The sequence below is a fragment of the Misgurnus anguillicaudatus genome, chromosome 24, assembly GCF_027580225.2.
Source record: "Misgurnus anguillicaudatus chromosome 24, ASM2758022v2, whole genome shotgun sequence".
NCBI lineage: Eukaryota > Metazoa > Chordata > Actinopteri > Cypriniformes > Cobitidae > Misgurnus > Misgurnus anguillicaudatus.
The window spans coordinates 22,184,996-22,205,930 of record NC_073360.2 but is presented as its reverse complement, the minus strand read 5'-3'; the positions used below and the strand labels follow the sequence as shown (position 1 = coordinate 22,205,930).

Here is a 20,935-nt window from a genome sequence, read left to right as displayed (position 1 = left end):
GTATCACGAAAAAGAAGCAAAAATTTACCTGACTATAGGTACGTAATTTCGTGAGACTGGGCTGCATTTACAGTCAAAAGTTGAAATTGAAATGTTTAGAGAATGTACCCTATGTATTTACCCTGATGCACTGTAAAATGTTTACATTTAATCAACTTTGATTTGCAAGTCATTGCTACTGTATTGACTATGAGTTGCTGTAACTTATAAAATAAAGTTGACCAAACTAAAGCAAATTCATGTTGATTTAATAAGTTACAGCAACCCATCACTTGCCAACATAGACTTGTAAATTCTAGTTTGTTAAACTTAAAAATGTAAATGCAAAAATATTCCAGTCCAAACATCAGAAAAATATGTGTTTTTTATTTTAGATGAGGGAAATATACATGCGTTATGGATGTGATAACAAAGGACACATTTCTTTTGACAGAAATGCAAAATAATATACAAAACTATATTATCAGGGGTATATAAAGACCTTTTATAATGAACCGTTATGTGTTTATTACCTTAGAACGAGACCTTTTTATCTACATACACCGAGGGTCCCCTTATATGGAAGTCGCCATTTTGTGCTGCCATTTTTTTACAGAAGCCCTTAAAGGAATTTTTTAATAAGTTGTCTCCAAAAGCGAGGGGTGAGCCGTGGACTAAGCCGTTGGTTGCAATTCGCAACCTCACCACTAGATGCCGCTAAAATTTACACACTGCACCTTTAAATCCAGTGAGTAATGCCTCATTCAGACCACCAGCGACTTTCTTGCTGTTTGTCACCTGTCTCTTTCAGGTCATATAGGGAGGCAGTTCTAAGTCTATCTACTCCAGTATCTTATACGAGACGGATGACATAAACTCCACTGGTTCACTCCCATTGGTAGTCGCCCCTGAAAATCGTTCATCATTTGCATAAAGTAAAACTTTCTCGCATTGCTGGACATGCCTATCTATTCACCAGAAGTCGCCAAGCTTCCATTGATATGAATGTGATTATGTCGCTGTGCTACTGCTAGTCGCTGGCGGTCTGTATGGGAAGTAGTATTGAGCGAGCAACGCTCCGCGTTTGGTGTGTACACCCCATTATGGATATGATTCTGAAAGTTGCACTTTTGTAACAATGAAAAAATTACTTTTATAACCGTTACCTGAAACCCTGCATGGCTGTTTTAACCACCAAATAATGACACCTGAGATGTCAGTATGGTTGGGTAAAACTTTTTCATGATAAAATTGACATTTGCATGTATATTCCCTGTATGCTGTGCATTGGATATGCATTTCACCATTGAATTATTATTTTTTAATCGAGTTGACTTTGGCATGATGCTTAAGTAGTAATAACTTTCCATAGAGGCTATAAAATTAAGTTTGGAACGATTGTAGAGCCTATAAATCTGAAATAATGCATCTGTATGCAGCTCATTTTTGTTTTCAACGTCCCATATTTTTCTCTAGTTTATGTGAATGAATGAATGAATGAACTCTTGTGTACCTGAAAATGTAGTTGCAAGATACCTGCTCATTTGTATTTCAAAGGAAGTCTGCAGCCCAAAGCGTTTACATCGCTGACTAAACATGTTTCTCTCTGGAGGTTGATCAGACAGGAGTTTTACGAGACCTTAAGAAAGATACTGATATCCACACACCGCAGGGCCTGGCTCAGGTGGACTTCTGACTGGAACGAGAGCAAACGAACATCAGAGGAAAGATTCATCTCAGGTGAAAGATAGATGAGACTGAAATCATCATGATTAGAGGAAATGTGGGTTAATTGGTTGTTATGAATCTGCCTCCTTGTTAGATCTGTGACCCCATGACCTCTTTTTAAATACTGTAGTGTGCAAAAGTTTTAGGGCACTTGTGGGAATGCTGTAAAGTGAGACCATTGCTATGAATAGTTTTTTTTTAAACAATAAATTCATACAGAGTGCTGTAAACTGAAGAATGGTACACCTGCTAACAGTTTTATAAGGTAGTTGCAGTAAGCATTGTTATAGTCTGCATTTTGGAGTTTTCATCTCTTCATTTTATCCCAGACTGACTGTTTGGTTCCCATTACATCTGGACTCGTAGCCGTCAAATGTTGTTTGCGTAACATTACACACGCTGTGACTTTTGCACAGCACTGTTTTGCTATAGATTACCAACACGTCAGTGGTGTGCGAATTTGTAAATGTGTGAAATGTTCTTTTCATTATTTGCTTTCAACTCTGGTACTCTTTTCATTCATATTTCATAATTTTTATGATTCACACCGTCACTCTGAACCGTTCTTGTGGTTACCACACTACTGTGTTCTGGTAGCGAGCAGCTTCTCTGATGAGCTCCATGTCTCTGCACTGCTCCCATCTTCTGCTGTTACTCTCACACTTCGCTTTAATGGTCTCTGCCTGTTTTGGGTTATAATGTAGCAGCATAACTGTGGTCCGTGGCTTTTTATGATGATTATGTGTTCGCTGAGATGGCAAGTCAATCGTCAGGCATGCTTTCATTAAGAGTCAAAAATTGGATTCTGTGCAATCAAGTCATCTGAATAATTAATGACCATTACTTATCATTATGTTATCATAAAATGGATGGGTCATAAATCAAATTGAAGATATGTGACAGTTGTTAAATCCATTTTTAACATCGTATCTATCCTTAACATACTTAATGTCATTCCAATGCTAAGTATAAATTGAACATCAACATAATACTTAGTAGATTATTTTAAGAGCTCAGATGCAAAAACCTCTAATGGGCTAATCACACCAAACACGCTTTAAATGCTTGGAAACTCATGGCGCGCCGCACTGCCTTTTTTGGTCACTTTAAAAAAGAGCAGTGTGGTGTGGCTTTTTATATTGCTAGGCAACCACAGAGTCAGCTGTCTTGTCAATCAAATATTAAAGCGTGAGTGCTCCTTTGCTTTTAACTGTCATATGGGTGATTCTCACGAAACCATTGAAACACCACGGCACTAATGATTTTAGCTTTAAAATGTGTAATATAGTAACATTAAAAAGTATCAGAATTAACACAATACTGTGTTCTACCTTGCACAATGTGTGATTTCAACATAAGAATTTATAATTGTAAATTTTATCTCATTTTCTGCTGAAATTCTCATTACCGCAATGTGTCCGGCTGTGTTTGAACATGCGTTATGTTGTAATTTAATCAAATTAACACAAAAATAGTAAGTAAAAAAATAAATGGATGTTTTGCTAGACTACTTTAGATGACAGAAAAAATATTTACTGAATATTCATGTATAATAATAATGAAGAAAAATTAGGAAAATGATGTGTCTATGCCTGATGTTCTCATCCTCCGCAACACTTTTTGAGAACAGTTTAAGCACACATACAGAATTTTAATAAAGTTTGATTTTGAGTGACCAAGCACATGGACCAGTTACTTCAAGATGGCTACCAGGTAAGATCATATTTTTACAGTTAATTTGAAATATTGTCAGAATGCTTACACGACATTTTGATTATCATTACCGCAACAGATGCTTATTAAATGTTAATTTAATTAATAGAAGCATAATACTTTGATTTTAAATGCATGTGCAGAATCTCCAAATTATGTTCTTTCAGGTTTGTCATGCCATTTTGAAAATATGTCAGTGTTGATGTTTTCTGACTGTTGCGGTAATGAGATTTTTTAGGACAAATTTTTTAAATGATGTTACAAAAAGTGTTAAATGATAAGTAAACGTTTTTAAATTAATGTTCCCATTTACTCCAGACTTTGTTTTTCAATGTCTGGTGGGAAAAAAAGTAAATTTAAGCAATTTTTACATTTTCATGCTTGACATTTTTAAAACCAAGTTTTCGTGAGAATCACCCATATTAGCAGAATCTTAAAAAAAAGGAGACATATCATGAAAATCTGACTTTTTCTATGCTCAAGTGCTATGATTGGGTCCCCAGTGCTTCTATCAACCTAGAAAATGTGAAAAAGATCAACCCAGTAACTTAGTTTTGGTAAACCATTCTCTGCAAGCATGCGAAAAATAGGTCATTTAAATTTGGCTCCCCTTGTGATGTCAGAAGGGGATAATATGGCCCCTTAATCTGCACTATCCAACCATGGCACTGCTATTTATAGTACAAAGATCAGCTCATTTGCATTTTAAAGGACACACCCAAAAACAACACATTTTGCTCACACCTACAAACTGGAAATTTTGACATGTTATAAAAAATTACCTATATGGTATTTTATGCTAAAACTTCACATACATACTCTGGGGACACCAAAGACTAAAGTCTTGTGAAATGTCCCCTTTAAAAAGAGGGCCCCTGCTCTGACCTCGATCGAGGGGCACAAACACACAGGAGAGAGTGCATGAGTCCAGTCCGGTGGTTCCGGACTGTAAACTGTACTGTAAACTTCTGTCACTATAATGTAAGGCCCGCCTCTCCCCTTATTCGATTGGAAAATGGAAAGACACGAATGACGTCGGGCACTTTACGGCTTTAAAAACGTATGCTGCGGCAGGCTGCAAAAAACGCAAGGCCTTCGGTGTGCATAAACAGCGCACATAACGCTCACTGCCCATAGAAAATCATTAAAAAAGGCACCTGCAACTGCCATAAACGCGTTTGGTGTGATCGGCCCTAAGTGACATGACGTCTGACACGATTTGTCTTATGTTTAGTCATTTTACTTTAATGGTAAAGAAAATGTTATTAATCAGTTAATCTGCATCTGATCTCTATCAAAAGTCCTTCACAAAAATGGAATTATCTCAGCTTTTTGCTCAAAATTTGGTGTTTTTGATGAAACCTACACATATTTGAGAGGTGATAAAACTAGAACACATGAAGGTAGTATGAAAGGGATTTTTTAGTTTGAAAGCAGAGGGTCTGTTCTTTTATTTCATATATTGTATGTTTATATATTTAAAAAGGAGCATTTTCTGGAAGGCATTAAACTTTTGTGAAAATCATGAAAAATGCTGGCGGCGAAAGAGTTAATGAACGTATACGCACAACCGGCGCAACGTCTTAGAATGTCTCTGAACAGGTTCACGCCCACTTTTGGGGGAAAATAAACCAGACCTTCCATTGACCTCCATTCAAAATAGCGGAACACAGCAACGCTCGCACACAGCCGGCAGGCGTAAACAACTTATGAAATCTCTCAGATTAAACATGTTGAGCAATTATCCGTCCATCCTGCCCGCCACAGAGCACGAAAGATACATTAACATATTTCATTTGGTCATAATAAAAACATGTCCCTTTCATTCTCCCAGTGTCAAATTTGTGTAACAACGCTGCTTATTGACCAGAGGTGTCTTACCCGGAAATTTACTCGTACCTCATTGAGTCAACAGGGAAGCCAGTGAATGATTTTACTTCGTATTTGAAACTTACTTCGTATTTATATATTATGTCTTTATATTTAGAGTACTGAGTGCACTTTTCCGTCCAGCCATAAAACTAGCCTTAGTGATATTCCAGCAATCATAGCGTTACATAAATTTGACGCTGGGAGAATGAAAGGGAAATGTTTTTATATTGACCAAATTAAATGTGTTAATGTATCTTTCGCGCTCTATGGCAGACAGGGTGGACAGATAATTACTCAACATGTTTAATCTGAGTGATTTCATAAGTTATTTACGATTGCCGGCTGTGTAAAAACGTTGCTTTGTTCCGCTATTTTGAATGGAAGTCAATGGAAGGTCTGGTTTATTTTTCCCCCAAAAAGGGGCGGTGACGAAATTTACAGTCAAGTTCCCGGATGTGCGGTATAGCAGAGAGTATTCTGTAAATATCATTATATCATTTTTGATTATCGCATTTAGCATTTTTTCCATCTGAGCTCTTTTTTTGTTTCAAATAAAAACATGTTTAACATGAAAAATTGCCTGTAATCTTTGGAAGAAAGCTTTATATTTTGTCTTTGGTGTAACCAGGGTTACTTTCAAAATGTTTTCCAGTACAAAAGACTAAATACTTACTGACACATCATGAAAGTAATATTATGTGACTAAGTGTAATTACTTTTGAATTGCCTAAAGGCCACATACACTGTATGCAAATAAAGCCAAGATAAGCGAATTTGTCTTCAGAACATCAATAAAACTAGTCAAAATGACACTATTTTATCTGATGAAGAGAGAAAATGGTTTCATTTTTACACATCATCAGCATGTTTTCTGTAATGGCTATTGCAACAAGTCATTTTCATATTTTAGTTTCTAGTTCGGTAACACTTTACAATTTATTAAATGGATAGTTCAACCAAAAATCATTTACTTACGCTCATGTTGTTACAAACCTGTAGAAATGTCTTTGTTCTGATAAACACAAAGAAAGATATTTTGAGGAATGTTTGTAATCAAACCAATCATAAGGCCCATTCACTTCCATAGTAGGAGAAAAATACTATGGAAGTGAACAGTTTGGTTACAACATTCGTCAAAATATCTCACTACAGTATGTGTTCATCAGAACAAAGAAATGTATACAGGTCTGTAACATGAGTTAAAGAATTAAAAGAATCATCCATAAATAAGGACTTAAGAGTTTATGTTTGTATACATGCTCGTGTGTGGGAGAACAAAGCCGGAGGTAAACCGATGTGCTGATACAAACCTCACACCCAGTTAACCCCACAGCTAATGGAAGGCTCATGACCCTGAAACACAATCTTAAAGATCTCTCACAGAGCCTAATAAACCACTGTTTTTATTGTAGGCAAAGTGCCGGGCATTACATGTGGCCTTAATATAGGACAGCGGTCCACCCACACCACGAGATGAAAGCGATCCTGCCCTCCATTTCAAACAAGTGATGAATGATTCGAAAAAACAAGGGCTGTGATATTTCACATGCATTTATTTACTCATCTGCAAAGTGTATTAAAGCCGGATTGTGAATTATTTCAATTGCCGTTTCCTGTTGCAACCAAGTCCAAAAATGCACAGGAAACAATATATTGGCCAACAGCCGTCCCGAAGAGAAATAGCCCTGACTAAAATAATTATTACGCCAAGCGTAGTCCTGTAAATAATTATTATGTCTGTGTTTTTGGCGTAACACAAGCTCAGCTGGTTTCATTGCAGGGTTTCATAAATTCAGCCTTGAAATCAAAGCAGGTTATCACGGTTAACGTTGCAAACGAACGCATGAGGCCGCGTGGAAATGCTACATTCGTATGGAGATGGTTATCGGCCATGACTTCCTGGTTTTTATTGGACATTTGCTAATGTTCTGTAATTTTTTTCAATCAAATAACAGATGGTGATGATAGGAGATTGTGAGAAGGCGAGGGGAGACCACAGCAGTTTTCTCCACACCAAGGATGATGACTGTAGTCGCCTCCTATCTCTGACTCCCTTGTGACCGGCAGCACGGCACTCCCTTAGCTCTCACTAGTAAGTCATGAGGTTAGGTCATGTCCCCACACACCAGCTGTTTATTACTCTTCTTTACACACTCGGGGGAGTTAACAAAGAATGAATTGTGCCCACCAATGTTGAGTGCATGTTCAGTGTAGATTCACCCTTTATGCAGAATCTGCATTGAACGCGATCCTCACTGGAAGGGTGTTGAAGATCTCTGACTTGTTATGATCACTGGTGTATGTTATTGGGACTGTAAACATCGCTTAACTGTGGTCCAAGCACCTGAATCAAGTGTGCTGTCTACATTGCCTCTGAAGCTTGCCTCTTACAATCTATCATATAGTTTTATGAATAACTGCTGTCACTTGAAAATGTACACAAGCTTCTTGTTAACAAGATTTTGTCTACTACCTGCTCCAATAATAATATAACGTTAACTGCATCAGGCCAGTTATGCTAACATTTTTATAAGATGCAGCATTTATACAAATGGTCAAAAATGGTCCCAAGCTATCATTGGGGCAGTACCGTATCTCTTAAAAAGGTACTGCCAATACTTTATTTGCCAATAGTTTATTTACATTTGAGGTACTAATATGTACTAATACTGTTGGTGCGAAGGTGTAATTTTTGGAATGGGCACTGCCCCTTTGACATGCTAGAAACCATTTTTGACCAATTTTTTTGACAGCGCAAAAAGCCTATGGCAGTGGTTTTCAAACTGGGGGCCGGGGCCGCTGCCAGGGGGGCCCCAGTTTTATGACATTTTATAAAATACATTCATTAATCGTGAATTCTGTGTAATTAAATCTAAAAAAAAATAATAAGCCAACTAACCAACAGCACTACTAGGTATAATTTAATATGTTTTGTTTAATTAAAATATTACATTTTTAAACTGTCAGGGGCCGCGAAAAAATGCACTGTACACAAGGGGGGCCGCACGCTGAAAAAGTTTGGGAACCACTGTCCTTTGGCCTTATAAGTGGGTCATTCCACCGAATAGGTGCCATTTCTGTTCCCAGGTCATATAAAAATGCAAGAAAACTAACTATAAAATATATTTAGTTTTAAAGCAAAATGGTGCATGTTAATCTAATTGTGCATTCACACCAGATGCAGAAGAGATTGATTTACATGTTAAAGGTCCCGTTCTTTCTGTGTTTTTGAAGCTTTGGTTATGTTTACAGTGCGCAATATAACATGTGTTCATGTTTCACGTGTAAAAACGCTGTATTTTTTACTAGGGATGCACCGAAATGAAAATTCTTGGCCGAAACCGAAAAAGAAGAAACCAAAGCCGAAAAACGGAAAACCGAAACACCGTAATAAATTATTATGCCAATTATTAGTATGCAAATGCATTTATGGCTATCACTGTGTACTAACTTTACTAGGGGTGTGTGACGGATCACAAAACTCATGGTTTGGATCACATTACAGTTTTTGAGGCACGGATCGGGTTATTTTATAGGCACGGATCAGCAAAAAAGGTATGGGAAAAATCTAATAACAAATAAAGAAATTGCAAACATTTATAAAAAAGAACAAAGTTGCACATTAATAAGGACTAACATTAGCATTAGGTACAGAAATTGAATTAAATGAGTCATAACACTGTTTTTGTATAAAAAATGCCTCCACCCTCCATTAAGAAACCATGTTTAAAAAATCAACAAGTTACCTGAGATTGGCCAATTCTCATTTTGAAAAGTAAAACGTGTGTGTTATTAGATTTAGTTTTAAAAAAAAGAACAATATCAACTTCAATTTTGACGAGTTACAACATGCAAATGGCACCGATTTGGTGGAATGACCCATAAACAAAATTCCCGGTTACTGATCTTACTGTATATTCTTATCAGTTTTTATCCATTAAATGTCTTCAATCTGCCAATCTAATAGATATCAAACCAAACACCTGCTTCAGTTTCACCCACAGTATAAATTGTTTTTATTTTAAAATTGAATAATTGTAATAATGGACATTTAAGTAATGTAATTGAAATGCTTAACGATGTTTAGATTTCTGTTTTGCTGTTAATGAAAGCGTACTTACCAGACTAAGAGTACTTAAGACAAAACCTTTTGGGAACACACTATCACAACACATTTGTCTCTATTTGTTGCTGTGTGCGTGCGTGTGCGCGCGCGTGTGTGCGTGTGTGTGTGTTGAATGTGTTAAATGTGGATTCCAGGTCACAGACAGACCCCTGCAGAAGTGGTCTGGCTTGGTTGTGGTTACAGGTGCTTCACATTACTGCTCGTAAAACCCAGCGAGAGAGAAAAATTACTACCACTATTTGTTTGGGAGGGAAAGAGCGAGCTGGGATCTGGGGAGATCTCTGTGTATGGATAGAGTATTGACATTTTAATTCACGATCTCTTTCCCTGCCTGTTGAACGCTTTAGCGATGCATTCCAGAGCAGTGCCCATACTGTTTTTGAATCAGATTTAGGGATCGTTTAGGGAAGTGCATATGTGTGTTTTATTTGTGCGGGTGTATTTTTATACCCATTGGATCCGTGCCATTCTCACAATGAAGGTCGGAAGGTCTGCGGGTCATGGAGAGGTGAGAACGAGGAGAGGAAACGGGCTTAATCTAAAAGAGACTGGCAGTTTCCTGTCCGTGGCGCATGGCACAGAGACCCCTCTGTGCAGTCCGAGGACCCCGCGCTTGCTCTGCCTGCGCTCCGGGCGTAATTCAATAAGAACCTGACATCCTCTGACCTCCGTGAGTCAAAACGCAACTGCACATCAGCACTGTAACACTGACTCACACCTTCTCTTCATGCCTGGTTGCCACTTATATCTATTCAGCACTGCATGACTGTGGATCTCTTATGTGAGCTGAAGAATTGATCTGAAGTCCCCCAGCTAGTGTTTACAGCACAGTCATTTATATAAATAATCCCCAAAACATTCAAACACAATGAGTCGTTTATGTAGTGCAGGGCAGTCCCAATTTCATCTCATCTCTTTGTCTTAGTGCCAGTCCAATCTTTTCATCTCATCTCTGTATTAGAGCCAGTCTAATATCTTGTCAGTGGAATTTTTCTCTCTCTCTTGTCTTTATTTCTTTGTCCTTTTTCTATCTCTGTGCCAGTCCAATATCTTTATCAATTAAAGGAACAGTATGTAGGATTGTGGCCAAAACTGGTATTGCAATCACAAAACTTGTGGCTAAAACTGGTTTTGCAATCACACAGCTGGTGGCCAATACACAACATGACAACATAAACATCAGTTGAGGGCTGCAACTCCACTTTTTAAATGACAATATCCTGGCCAGACCACTGTTATGAGTGACATAAGTATTTGAAATGAACATGATTTCTTAGTGTCTACTGACATATCAGGGCCATTTTATGATTAATTGATATACATTTCTTACATACTGTTCCTTTAAATTTTTCCTTGGGTAAAAACAACTTTAAATTTCCATATATCATTAACATGTTACGGTATATACACTCACCTAAAGGATTATTAGGAACACCTTTTCAATTTCTCATTAATGCAATTATCTAATCAACCAATTACATAGCAGTTGCTTCAATGCATTTAGGGGTGTGGTCCTGGTCAAGACAATCTCCTGAACTCCAATCTGAATGTCAGAATGGGAAAGAAAGGGGATTTAAGCAATTTTGAGCGTGGCATGGTTGTTGGTGCCAGGCGAGCCGGTCTGAGTATTTCACAATCTGCTTAGTTACTGGGATTTTCACGCACAACCATTTCCAGGGTTTACAAAGAATGGTGTGAAAAAGGAATGGGGCAACTGATTTAAGCTGATAGAAGAGCAACTTTGACTGAAACAACCACTCGTTACAACTGAGGTATGCAGCAAAGCATTTGTGAAGCCACAACACGCACAACCTTGAGGCAGATGGGCTACAACAGCAGAAGACCCCACCGGGTACCACTCATCTTCACTACAAATAGGAAAAAGAGGCTACAGTTTGCACAAGCTCACCAAAATTGTACAATTGAAGACTGGAAAAATGTTACCTGGTCTGATGAGTCTCGATTTCTGTTGAGACATTCAGATGGTAGAGTTAGAATTTGGCGTAAACAGAATGAGAACATGGATCCATCATGCCTTGTTACCACTGTGCAGGCTGGTGGTGGTGGTGTTATGGTGTGGGGGATGTTTTCTTGGCACTCTTTAGGCCACTTAGTGCCAATTGGGCATCGTTTAAATGCCAAAGCTTACCTGAGCATTGTTTCTGACCATGTCCATTCCTTTATGACCACCATATACCCATCCTCTGATGGCTCCTTCCAGCAGGATAATGCACCATGTCACAAAGCTTGAATCATTTCAAATTGACATGAGTTCACTGTACTAAAATGGCCCCCACAGTCACCAGATCTCAACCCAATAAAGCATCTTTGGGATGTGGTGGAAAGGGAGCTTCGTGCTCTGGATGTGCATCCCACAAATCTCCATCAACTGCAAGATGCTATCCTATCAATATGGGCCAACATTTCTAAAGAATGCTTTCAGCACCTTGTTGAATCAATGCCTCGTAGAATTAAGGCAGTTCTGAAGGCGAAAGGGGGTCAAACCCAGTATTAGTATGGTGTTCCTAATAATCCTTTAGGTGAGTGTATTATCTGCCTGCCTATTAAACATTAATACACCTGGTATTCCTTATTGGTAAATCACTGAACCCAGCTGCAAAGGGATTTCGTTGTTCTCAGTACCTCTGACCCTATTGCCCTTTCTGTTTGTATTAAAGCGGTGGTCTGATCCAATAGAAAATCACAGCCTGTACCAACACAGGGCAGCTGATAATGCATCTCTCCCTCCTATCTTCAGACCCACACCGCTGCTGTAGTGCTTTAGTTGTGTGGCACAGGAGTCTCTGCAGATGGTTGGAGAGCTGGTTGACATTATGGGATCAGAATGGTTTATTATTTCCCTCACATCATCTTAAGTAGTAGAAACATCACAGTCAGCCAGCCATTGTTTAGCTTTGCCCGTACTCATGTTGAAGATCAATGTGGTAATCTACTGGCAGGGCGGGTTTATAGAGGGCCAGAGGCTGTGTAGTCATCCCTGGCTTCTCTTGACTCATTAGCAGAGATTTCTGGAAGACAACAACTTCTCAAGTTGCAGGGGTGTTAAGGTTTATTCAACGAGCAGGATTTGACTAAGCAGTAAATGCCAGAATATAGATATCATCTTTTCTGAGAAGAGACTACTCAGCTTCGATACAATAGCTAATTATAGTTTTTTATTTCTTTTTTTGTTGTTAGTTTTTTTTTTGCACAAGAAGACCAAACAGTTTGCAGTTAGCTTAGACCAGCATCTTTTTGCCAAACTGGTTGACTTGCTAGATACTGTAGGAAGTCTGGCATAGGACACAAGCACAACGGTGCATGAAAAGTCTCCATCTGTGTTCTTCCCTAAAATTAGGAGACAAATGTTGCTAAATCTGCAAAACCTCCCTTTTTGTACATTTTGGGGACTTGGAAGAGCAGTTCATACTTGAATTGTAACCTGCTGCAGCGCATGACAGAAAGGCACTCCAGAGGATGATAAAAATCACAGGGACATACAAATGGGCGAGCAACATCATCAACGACCCCACCCATCCCATTCACAATTTCTTCCCTCTTTTGAAGTCCGGCAAGCGGTACCGGAGCACTATAACCAAAACATCTAGACTCTGTATCCACAGGCCATCAGGCTGATTAACACCCAGTCGTCACCCACAACCACTTCCACCGGGGCTACAGACTAGCTCCTCTGCTGCTCAATAAACCCTGCACTTTAAAAACAGACTTCTTACCCAACTTAATATTCATTGGACTAGAAAGTTTTAGTACAGTTTTATTACTATGTCGCTTTAAAAATATTGTTACTTTATTTGCATAATTGCACTACAGTGTTGCCACTGAAATGATACAAATTGTTATATAAATGTCTCTATTTAATACGAGTTTTCTTTCTTAGTAAATTGTTTTAGGGATTTTTACTTTTTATTGTATTTCTTACTTTTATTCTAAAAGTAAACTTTTATTGTTGTTTCTACTTTTTAAATGCAATTTCTTTACTTTTTTACTTTTTCAATTTTGTACTTTTTTGTAACCGTATTTGTTTGCTGCCCTGTTAAAGTCGGCATGAAACAGAAGTATCGACTGCCTTATTTTCCCCGTGGTGACGTATATCCGAATGAAACGGCTTTTGAGATGAAATAAGGCAGGGCTGGATTTGAATTTGTCCATCAAGATCTGATTGGATTGTTTGAAGTTGGGTCGTGTTGCTAATTGCTAATCGCTGCGATCTTCTCCCGGACCCCGCCCACCTCCCATACCATATGACCGGAAGTGAAGAGAGATCGTTTTGAGGAGGGGAGGAGATTTGCATTTTTGATTAAAGATTATGAGCACACACAAATTTTTTAAAAATAATGAAGCTCACAGATAAGTAATTTGTTAAAGCAACACAATATTAAAAAAATATATATATATATTTTTTCATTTCAATTTCATTGCGACTTTAACCTTGTTCTTGTGAGATAAGAGCAAAATAAGAATTAAATTGTGCCTAGGTTCACATGACAATACAATTTTGAATCTTGCATCTTTATTATGGCTACAAACATAACTTGACCTCTCTGTTGCCATGTCTGTTTTTTATGTTACTTTATATACTTTTCTTTAAAGGAACACAACACAGTTTTTTATATTTTACTATGTTATTACCTCAACTTAGGCGTATTAATGCGTACCTATCCTTTTTCAATGCATGCACTTAATCTTTGTATGGTGCGTCGTGAATGTGTTAGCATTTAACCTAGCCCCATTCATTCCTTAGGATCCAAACAGGGATGAATTTAGAAGCCACCACTTCCATGTTTTTCCTATTTGAAGAGTAAGTATGGTATCACAAAATAAAACATACTGATTTCTTAAGCAGATAAAAATAAGAACTATATTGTATGGCGGAAGAGCACTTAGTTTGCAGCACTTCGACCTCAGCACTGCAAGTGCTGCAAACTAAATGCCCTTCTGCCATACAATATAGTTCTTATTTTTATCTGCTTAAAAAATCGCCACGTTTTATTTTGTGCCACCATACTTACTCGTGTAACTACTCATGTAACAGTCTTTAAATAGGGTGGCTTAAATAGGGTGGTTTGGTGGCTTTTAAATTCATCTCTGTTTGGATCCAAAGGAATGAATGGGGCTAGTATAAATGCTAACACATTCACTACACACTGTACAAAGATTAAGTGCACGCATTGAAAAAAATAGGTATGTATTAATTTGTCTAAGTTGAGGTAAAAAACATAGTAAAATTTTGAATATATCAAAATAAAGTCAAATGACATCATACTGACATTTTCCATATTTATGCAACACCTCAATTTAAATCATTATTGTAACCCTACTATTGTGAAAAGGTACAAAAGTTGTCACTGGGACGGTACCTTTGAAAAAGGTTCTAATATGTACCTTTGAGGTACCAATATGCACCTTTTTAGGTAGAAAAGTGAACTTTTTGAAGGGGTACCGCTAGTGTTGTAGTCAAGACCACCTAAACCGAGACCAAGTCATGACCAAGACCACGACAGGCCGAGACCGAGACAAGACCAAGACTTTGAAGGGTCAAGACCAAGTCAAGACCAAGACAGGTCGAGACCAAGTCAAGACCAAGACCAGTGCAAGTCACTTCATTAAAACACTTGAAAATGTGATTAGGCACTTCTCGTGTGTGTGTGTGTGTGTGTGTGTGTGTGTGTGTGTGTGTGTGTGTGTGTGTGTGTGTGTGTGTGTGTGTGTGTGCGCGCGTGTGTGTGTGCGCGTGTGTGTGTGTTTATAAAATAATGATTTAAAAAAATTGGCACCGTAAAAATCAGTAAATTATAATAATTATTTAATAATTAATGATAAAAAATTATTTCGTGATATGCCATCAGTTGTGGTCTTGAAATACAATTTGGAGTCCTCTTCACCTGAGACCGAGATGAGGCAGAGTAAAAATGGGGTCGATTCCGAGACGAGACCAAGACCTTTCAAAAGTCTGATCTCGAGTACTACAACACTAGGTACCGCCCCAGTGACAACTTCTGTACCTTTTTTCTGAGAGTGTAGAAGACAATTTTGAACACTGTGCTTTCTCAATAACTGATTTTTTTTTAATTACCCTGCTGCAATTATAATTACCATAACATAAAAACTATAGATGTCTTTGGTATGCCCTCATTTAAGTAAATGTGTATATGTGCAGGTGCTGCAGGTGACTGGTAAGCTGATCTGGAAACAGTGAAAGGTTTCCTGCAGGCACGCGTAGACAGGAGGAGCCGCTGCTGGCCTTTAGGACTGGAAAGTATTTGCGCGATGGCCTCAGTCCCACCTTTCAGCCTGGGAACAGAAGCAGGGAGTCACAGGGGAAAAGACTGAGACAATCAGGTAGAAGAACGAGAAATAAAGCGAGAAGTGTTATTTTTTATTATTATTTGATTGTCTTTTTATTTGCTACATTATTTGCAACCAATACTTCCACACAGCTGCACCTGTTGAATTTGCCTAACAGAGAGGTGATGCAAGAGAGAGAAAGAGTTTGATGAACAGATGACAGAGAGAGAAAAGGTGGGAAGAAATGGAGCTTTATGGTTCTAAATCCTTTCTCTGCTTTTGAGTTTTGGTATCTGCTATTAAAAAACCCCACACTGGACAACCGCTATTAAAAATAACAGAGGATATTTCTGTAAGGTGTGTGTGTGTGTGAGAGAGAGAGTGTTGCTGAGTGTGTGTTTGGGTAAGGACAGTAGCCAGTGGGGGACAGGGTGGGTTCAGAGCAAGGGAAGAGCGAGGAGAAGGGAGATCAGGGTGTTGATTTTCCTAAAGGGGTGTCCTGCTGTCTTGCACGTACAGTACGACCCCTTCTTTTCGCAATTACTAACTGTAATACACGCCCCTTTTTCTCAGCACTTTCTCCGCCCAACTCTCTTTCACCAGAAAAATGAATGGTTTTTGGAGTGAATTATGTGTGGCTAAGAGATGACGGTGGATGAATGGGTTTGTGGGAGTGTAAGAGCTGAACGAGGAGTTGGAAATCAAATCTGAGTTTAACATGAGATCAGGGGACAGCTGTTTCAAATGAGTATATGAGTTGTTTTGTCACAGTCTACTGAACAATTATGAGGTGAGGAAGGTGGGACAGGAACAAGTGTGGTCTGTTTTTTTATGGTCGCTCTTTTTTGGGCTGCGATTTGTTTATAAATAAACACGTTGAAAAATTTAAAAAGTGTGGGGATGGAGTTTGAAGGTATGTGGAGAAAAAAATGAAAGACGCTGTGAGACACTTAATACAGTAGTCCTGTCTTGAGTCCCATATGTGAGGAATTCACTGTCAGTCAGCCCTAATAAGCAAAGCAAACATGTCACTTCTGATAAAACTTTAAGGAGAGAGATGGGCTTAAGTTTTTTACAGTGTGTGAGATCTGTCATCCAGTCCACTTAAATGAAACGGCCATTAAAATTAACCTCACAACGGGTGACTGAGAAACAGTATGTACAGTGGGAACAAACACTGCAGTCATTGTGCTCTATTGAAGCCCATCACAGATGTTTTTTTGGCCACAGGCATAGGATGGACTGAACATCAGAGAAATGCCTTCATTCATGTAATGTTCATGACCTCAGACTATTCAGTTCGGGTTTTTAAACACACTGCATCGGTTCAGTTTTAGGGGTTTATTTGCGGGTGTATTCTTTATTGCAGATCACCATGTGTGCGCGATTGTATGCGTGTATGTGTTTGTGGTACGTGCTACTGTTACAGTCTCTGGTCTCAGAGGGATTTCACTGATTGAAGAATGGAAAAAAGACAGAGAGAGCAAAAGAGAGAGAGAGAGGGCGCTGGGGTGTCTGGGCAAGTGGACGTGACATCCCCAGCTGTCTTGTGACATCACTACACTGGGGACAGGAAGTGCAGGAGTTATTGGGCAGGCCGGGAAAACGGGGGTGACATAAGAATATGTTGTCTGGGTCTCAAGGCTCTCCAGCTGGGTAAACCAGAGCAAGTAGACCCCCTCCAGTTTACCTCTTGGTTTCTTTCTTTTTCCATCATTTCTTTCCTCTTATGTAATGTAAGAGAGATAAAATGCTGTCTATGCCATGTTTCCTTTTTTCATCACAACTTATTGTCCTTCAGGGTCTCATTCCCTCTCTCTCTGTCTCTCTCTCACACACTTTCACACTTTATGTGCAGGCTCTCATTTACCTAAACGTGTGACCTTACTCTCAGGGAGACACACATGTTTGCAACTGACCACACGCACACATGCGTAAACACACTTACGTTCTCTATTTCCCATAACATTAGCACATTTGCACTTCCAGTCCTTGAGTGATTGAGAAATGCATGACAGAGTAGAGAGTTTTGTGACTTTTGGAGGGAGACAATTGTTTTGTGAGACATACAGTAAAGTCAAGTGCAGGCAGAGGCGTCATGCCCATTCATATTGAGGGGGCACATGCCCCCTCGGTTTATTTGAGCCAAATGGATTTTGCATCCCTTACGAAAATTAACCATGGTTTTACTACAGTTACTACACTTTTACCACAAAAAATATGGTTAATTGGGTCATTCTACAGAAACGTCCACTTTTGGTATGGCAAGATGTCTTAAAATGTATTTATTAGTGATGCACCGATGTATCGGCCGATTTTTGATGAATTTGAAACCATCGGCATATCGGCAATAGCACAAGAAAGGCCGATACCTATTGTTTATTAATTAACCGCATAAGGCAATGAGTTGCATAAAAAATATGTTAATGCTGTTAATAAAAGAAATGCTGAATAGCAAAAACTACCTTTGAAGGTTGTCATGTTGTCTTATTATATTTGTTTTAGCTTAATTTGTGCCTCTCTTATTATGTTGGTCAGTTGAATGTTAATTAGATCCAATCCATGTTCAGTAAAAATAATTTGATGCAGAAATAAACTAGCTACTAATAGACCAACTGTATAGTATTGTATACAAGTGTTTAATATCGGTATCGGCCAGAAGTTTCTGTTTAAATCGGTATCAGTATCGGCCCTCAAAAAATCCTATCGGTGCATCCCTAGTATTTATTTTTCTAACATTTAAGCTTAGACCACATTATTAGATTACTCTTTGACTTTATGAGTACACATAAATGACAGCTTAATGATTTATTGTGTGCATGTACTTAAAGACTGCATACACCATTTTTTGTCACTGGTGTTACCTTACTTCTTTAGCAATATTAAAGGTGTTTATGAAATATTATTTATAATTTATTCAGCTTTAAAGCTTAATTCTTAAGTGTAGCAGAATTCAATGCATTTAAAATTATCTTTATGTCAAGATTTTATTTAATGTGAAAGAAAAAAACACAGTAACACCAGTGACACAACAAATCACCACTCACTGGTATTACTGACCTTTACTGGTGTTACCCATAAGGAAGATAACACCAGTGACAGTAAGACCAGTGAAAATTTTCATGAAAACTGCATTTTACAAACTTTCTGCTGCAAAGTATCAAACCACATGTTGCCAATCATTGTTTACTCACTAAATTAAGTAGTTTAATCCATTTGTATTCTAGTTTTTTGCAATTCCCAAACAATGAAGGAGGTCATACCAGTGACTTAACCTAAAAGCTTCATATGAAATCATGAGATAAATGAAAAGATTTCTGATAACTGAAAAGAGACAGTGGATCTATCATGGGCTTCTTTTCATAGATCTCCAGAAAAGTGAAAGAAGGAAGTCAAGTGATGTCATCAGTGTGATTTATATTTAAAAATAAAAGCTTTTTTGTTAAACAGTAACAACAGTGACACAACTCCAGGGGACCCCATCTTTCTTTATATAATTTATCATATTTATTTAGCATTTTGTTTTTTAATTTAATTTACATCATATATTTGATAGTTATGGAAACATGATTGTATTTTAAATCGAAGAAAACACTGTTTTTGATCTCAAAATAAAGCATTTTCCCTCTGTACATGACTATGGGGACGAGCACTTCTGTGGTGCTTGGAATTCTAATTTATTAATAAAAATCAAATATTGCTACATTGATGGCTCAAGAAGGTGTAATTGTTAAAATAACATATTGTTTCATTTTAAAATATATTTTTTTAACCCTAAAGTGTTTTTAAAGTGTAATATTTCTGTAAAGGTTAGAGACAGAAAATTTGACATTTTCGTAGAATGACCCAATTTTGCAACCTCAAAATCAAAGAAGCGTCCATTAATCTGTTACTTTCTTTTAATCTGTTTAATATGCACAATATTATCAATTCTGTGATGCATCCTTGTCACTTTTCGGAGATTTTCGCCGTTTAGATTTTGATCATGTTACATTAAAGGCCTTACTTTATTCAGGCGGCAGGCGCTGCAGTCAGCGCAGCCGCAGACGTCATCAGCGTCTGAGTGCGCTCACGAGCTCTTTGATGTTTCTGCTGCTGCTGCATTTGGCTATCTGAGGAATTAAAACGTAAGAAAACATTTCCAAACCCTAGTACGGTATGTGCAGTTAACTGCCTCTGTGTAGAAAATGTATGGTTTGAAATGTGACCGTCTCGACGTTAAATTAGTTGAGATTTCTATATTCATCTACTTGGTACAACGCCAAAGTTCATCAGAGTTCACGGGGGCGCGGAATCACACATGCTCATGAGGTGAAATTTAATGCAAAAATCCGTTCCTCTAATAATTTTATCTAAACATATTTTTAAAAATCATTATTGAACATTAAAATCAACCACGTGGCTATAGCTTATGTCATTTTCGTTGTTTATATACTTTATGGATTTAAAATTACATTAATTTCATAGGATAATGCAGTTGTTGTGCAAAATGCATTAATGACACAATTAAACAAGTCATTAAACAAAACGTAAATAAACAAAACATGCCATTTTATATGTAAATGTGATGCCAACATGTCATTATTTCGATTGAATAGTATTTGATGTAAAAGTATAGTCAACACTTTTATTTTTAGGTTTTTGCATAAAGGCGCTCAGAATTTTAAAAATGTAGGTGCAATGGAAAAGACCGAAAGCTCTATAATATATTTCGTTTGATGTTTGTGTATGCACACATTTCTGTGAGCTGTGCACACTGTGCCCCCTTAAAAAATTGGTGCAGGTACGGTAAATAATGGTTTGATCCATTGCATGCTAAAACTAAGATGAGATGTGGCTTTAGTGCACATTTGACACATTGAGACATAGTTCCTGTCACTTTTGCCCATAAATTACTGTCTCATTTTAAGATTAATTAAAATGCCACAATATAAGTAGTTTTATATTTTTTATTGTTCTTGTAGCTCAGTTGGTAGAGCATTGCATTAGCAATCTTAGGCAGCACACATACTTAAAATGTCACTTAGGATAAAAGCATGTAGTGTCAATGCATTGGAATTTTTCATTACAGCAAGTCTCCATAAATCCATGCCTATGAAGACCACCAATCCTTCAGTATGGTCAGTTTCAAAACATCTCATCTGAACTGCAAGACCATCCTTTATTATCATGCACGTGTGAGTTTTTTCTCCGTGTAGGTGTGTGTGCGAG

General features: G+C 37.9%; 1 long non-coding RNA gene across 2 annotated transcripts; it reads left to right on the top strand.

Annotated features, from left to right (window-relative positions):
• Positions 1–6,480: 6,480 nt before the first annotated feature.
• Positions 6,481–16,845, top strand: LOC141361619 (uncharacterized). Of its 2 annotated transcripts, XR_012367767.1 has the most exons (3): positions 6,503–7,384; positions 15,597–15,778; positions 15,877–16,845. It is a non-coding gene; the product is annotated as an uncharacterized lncRNA (long non-coding RNA). The 2 variants fall into 2 exon arrangements; XR_012367768.1 differs by lacking the exon at positions 15,877–16,845 and having other exon boundaries at positions 6,481–7,384; positions 15,597–15,817.
• Positions 16,846–20,935: the final 4,090 nt, after the last annotated feature.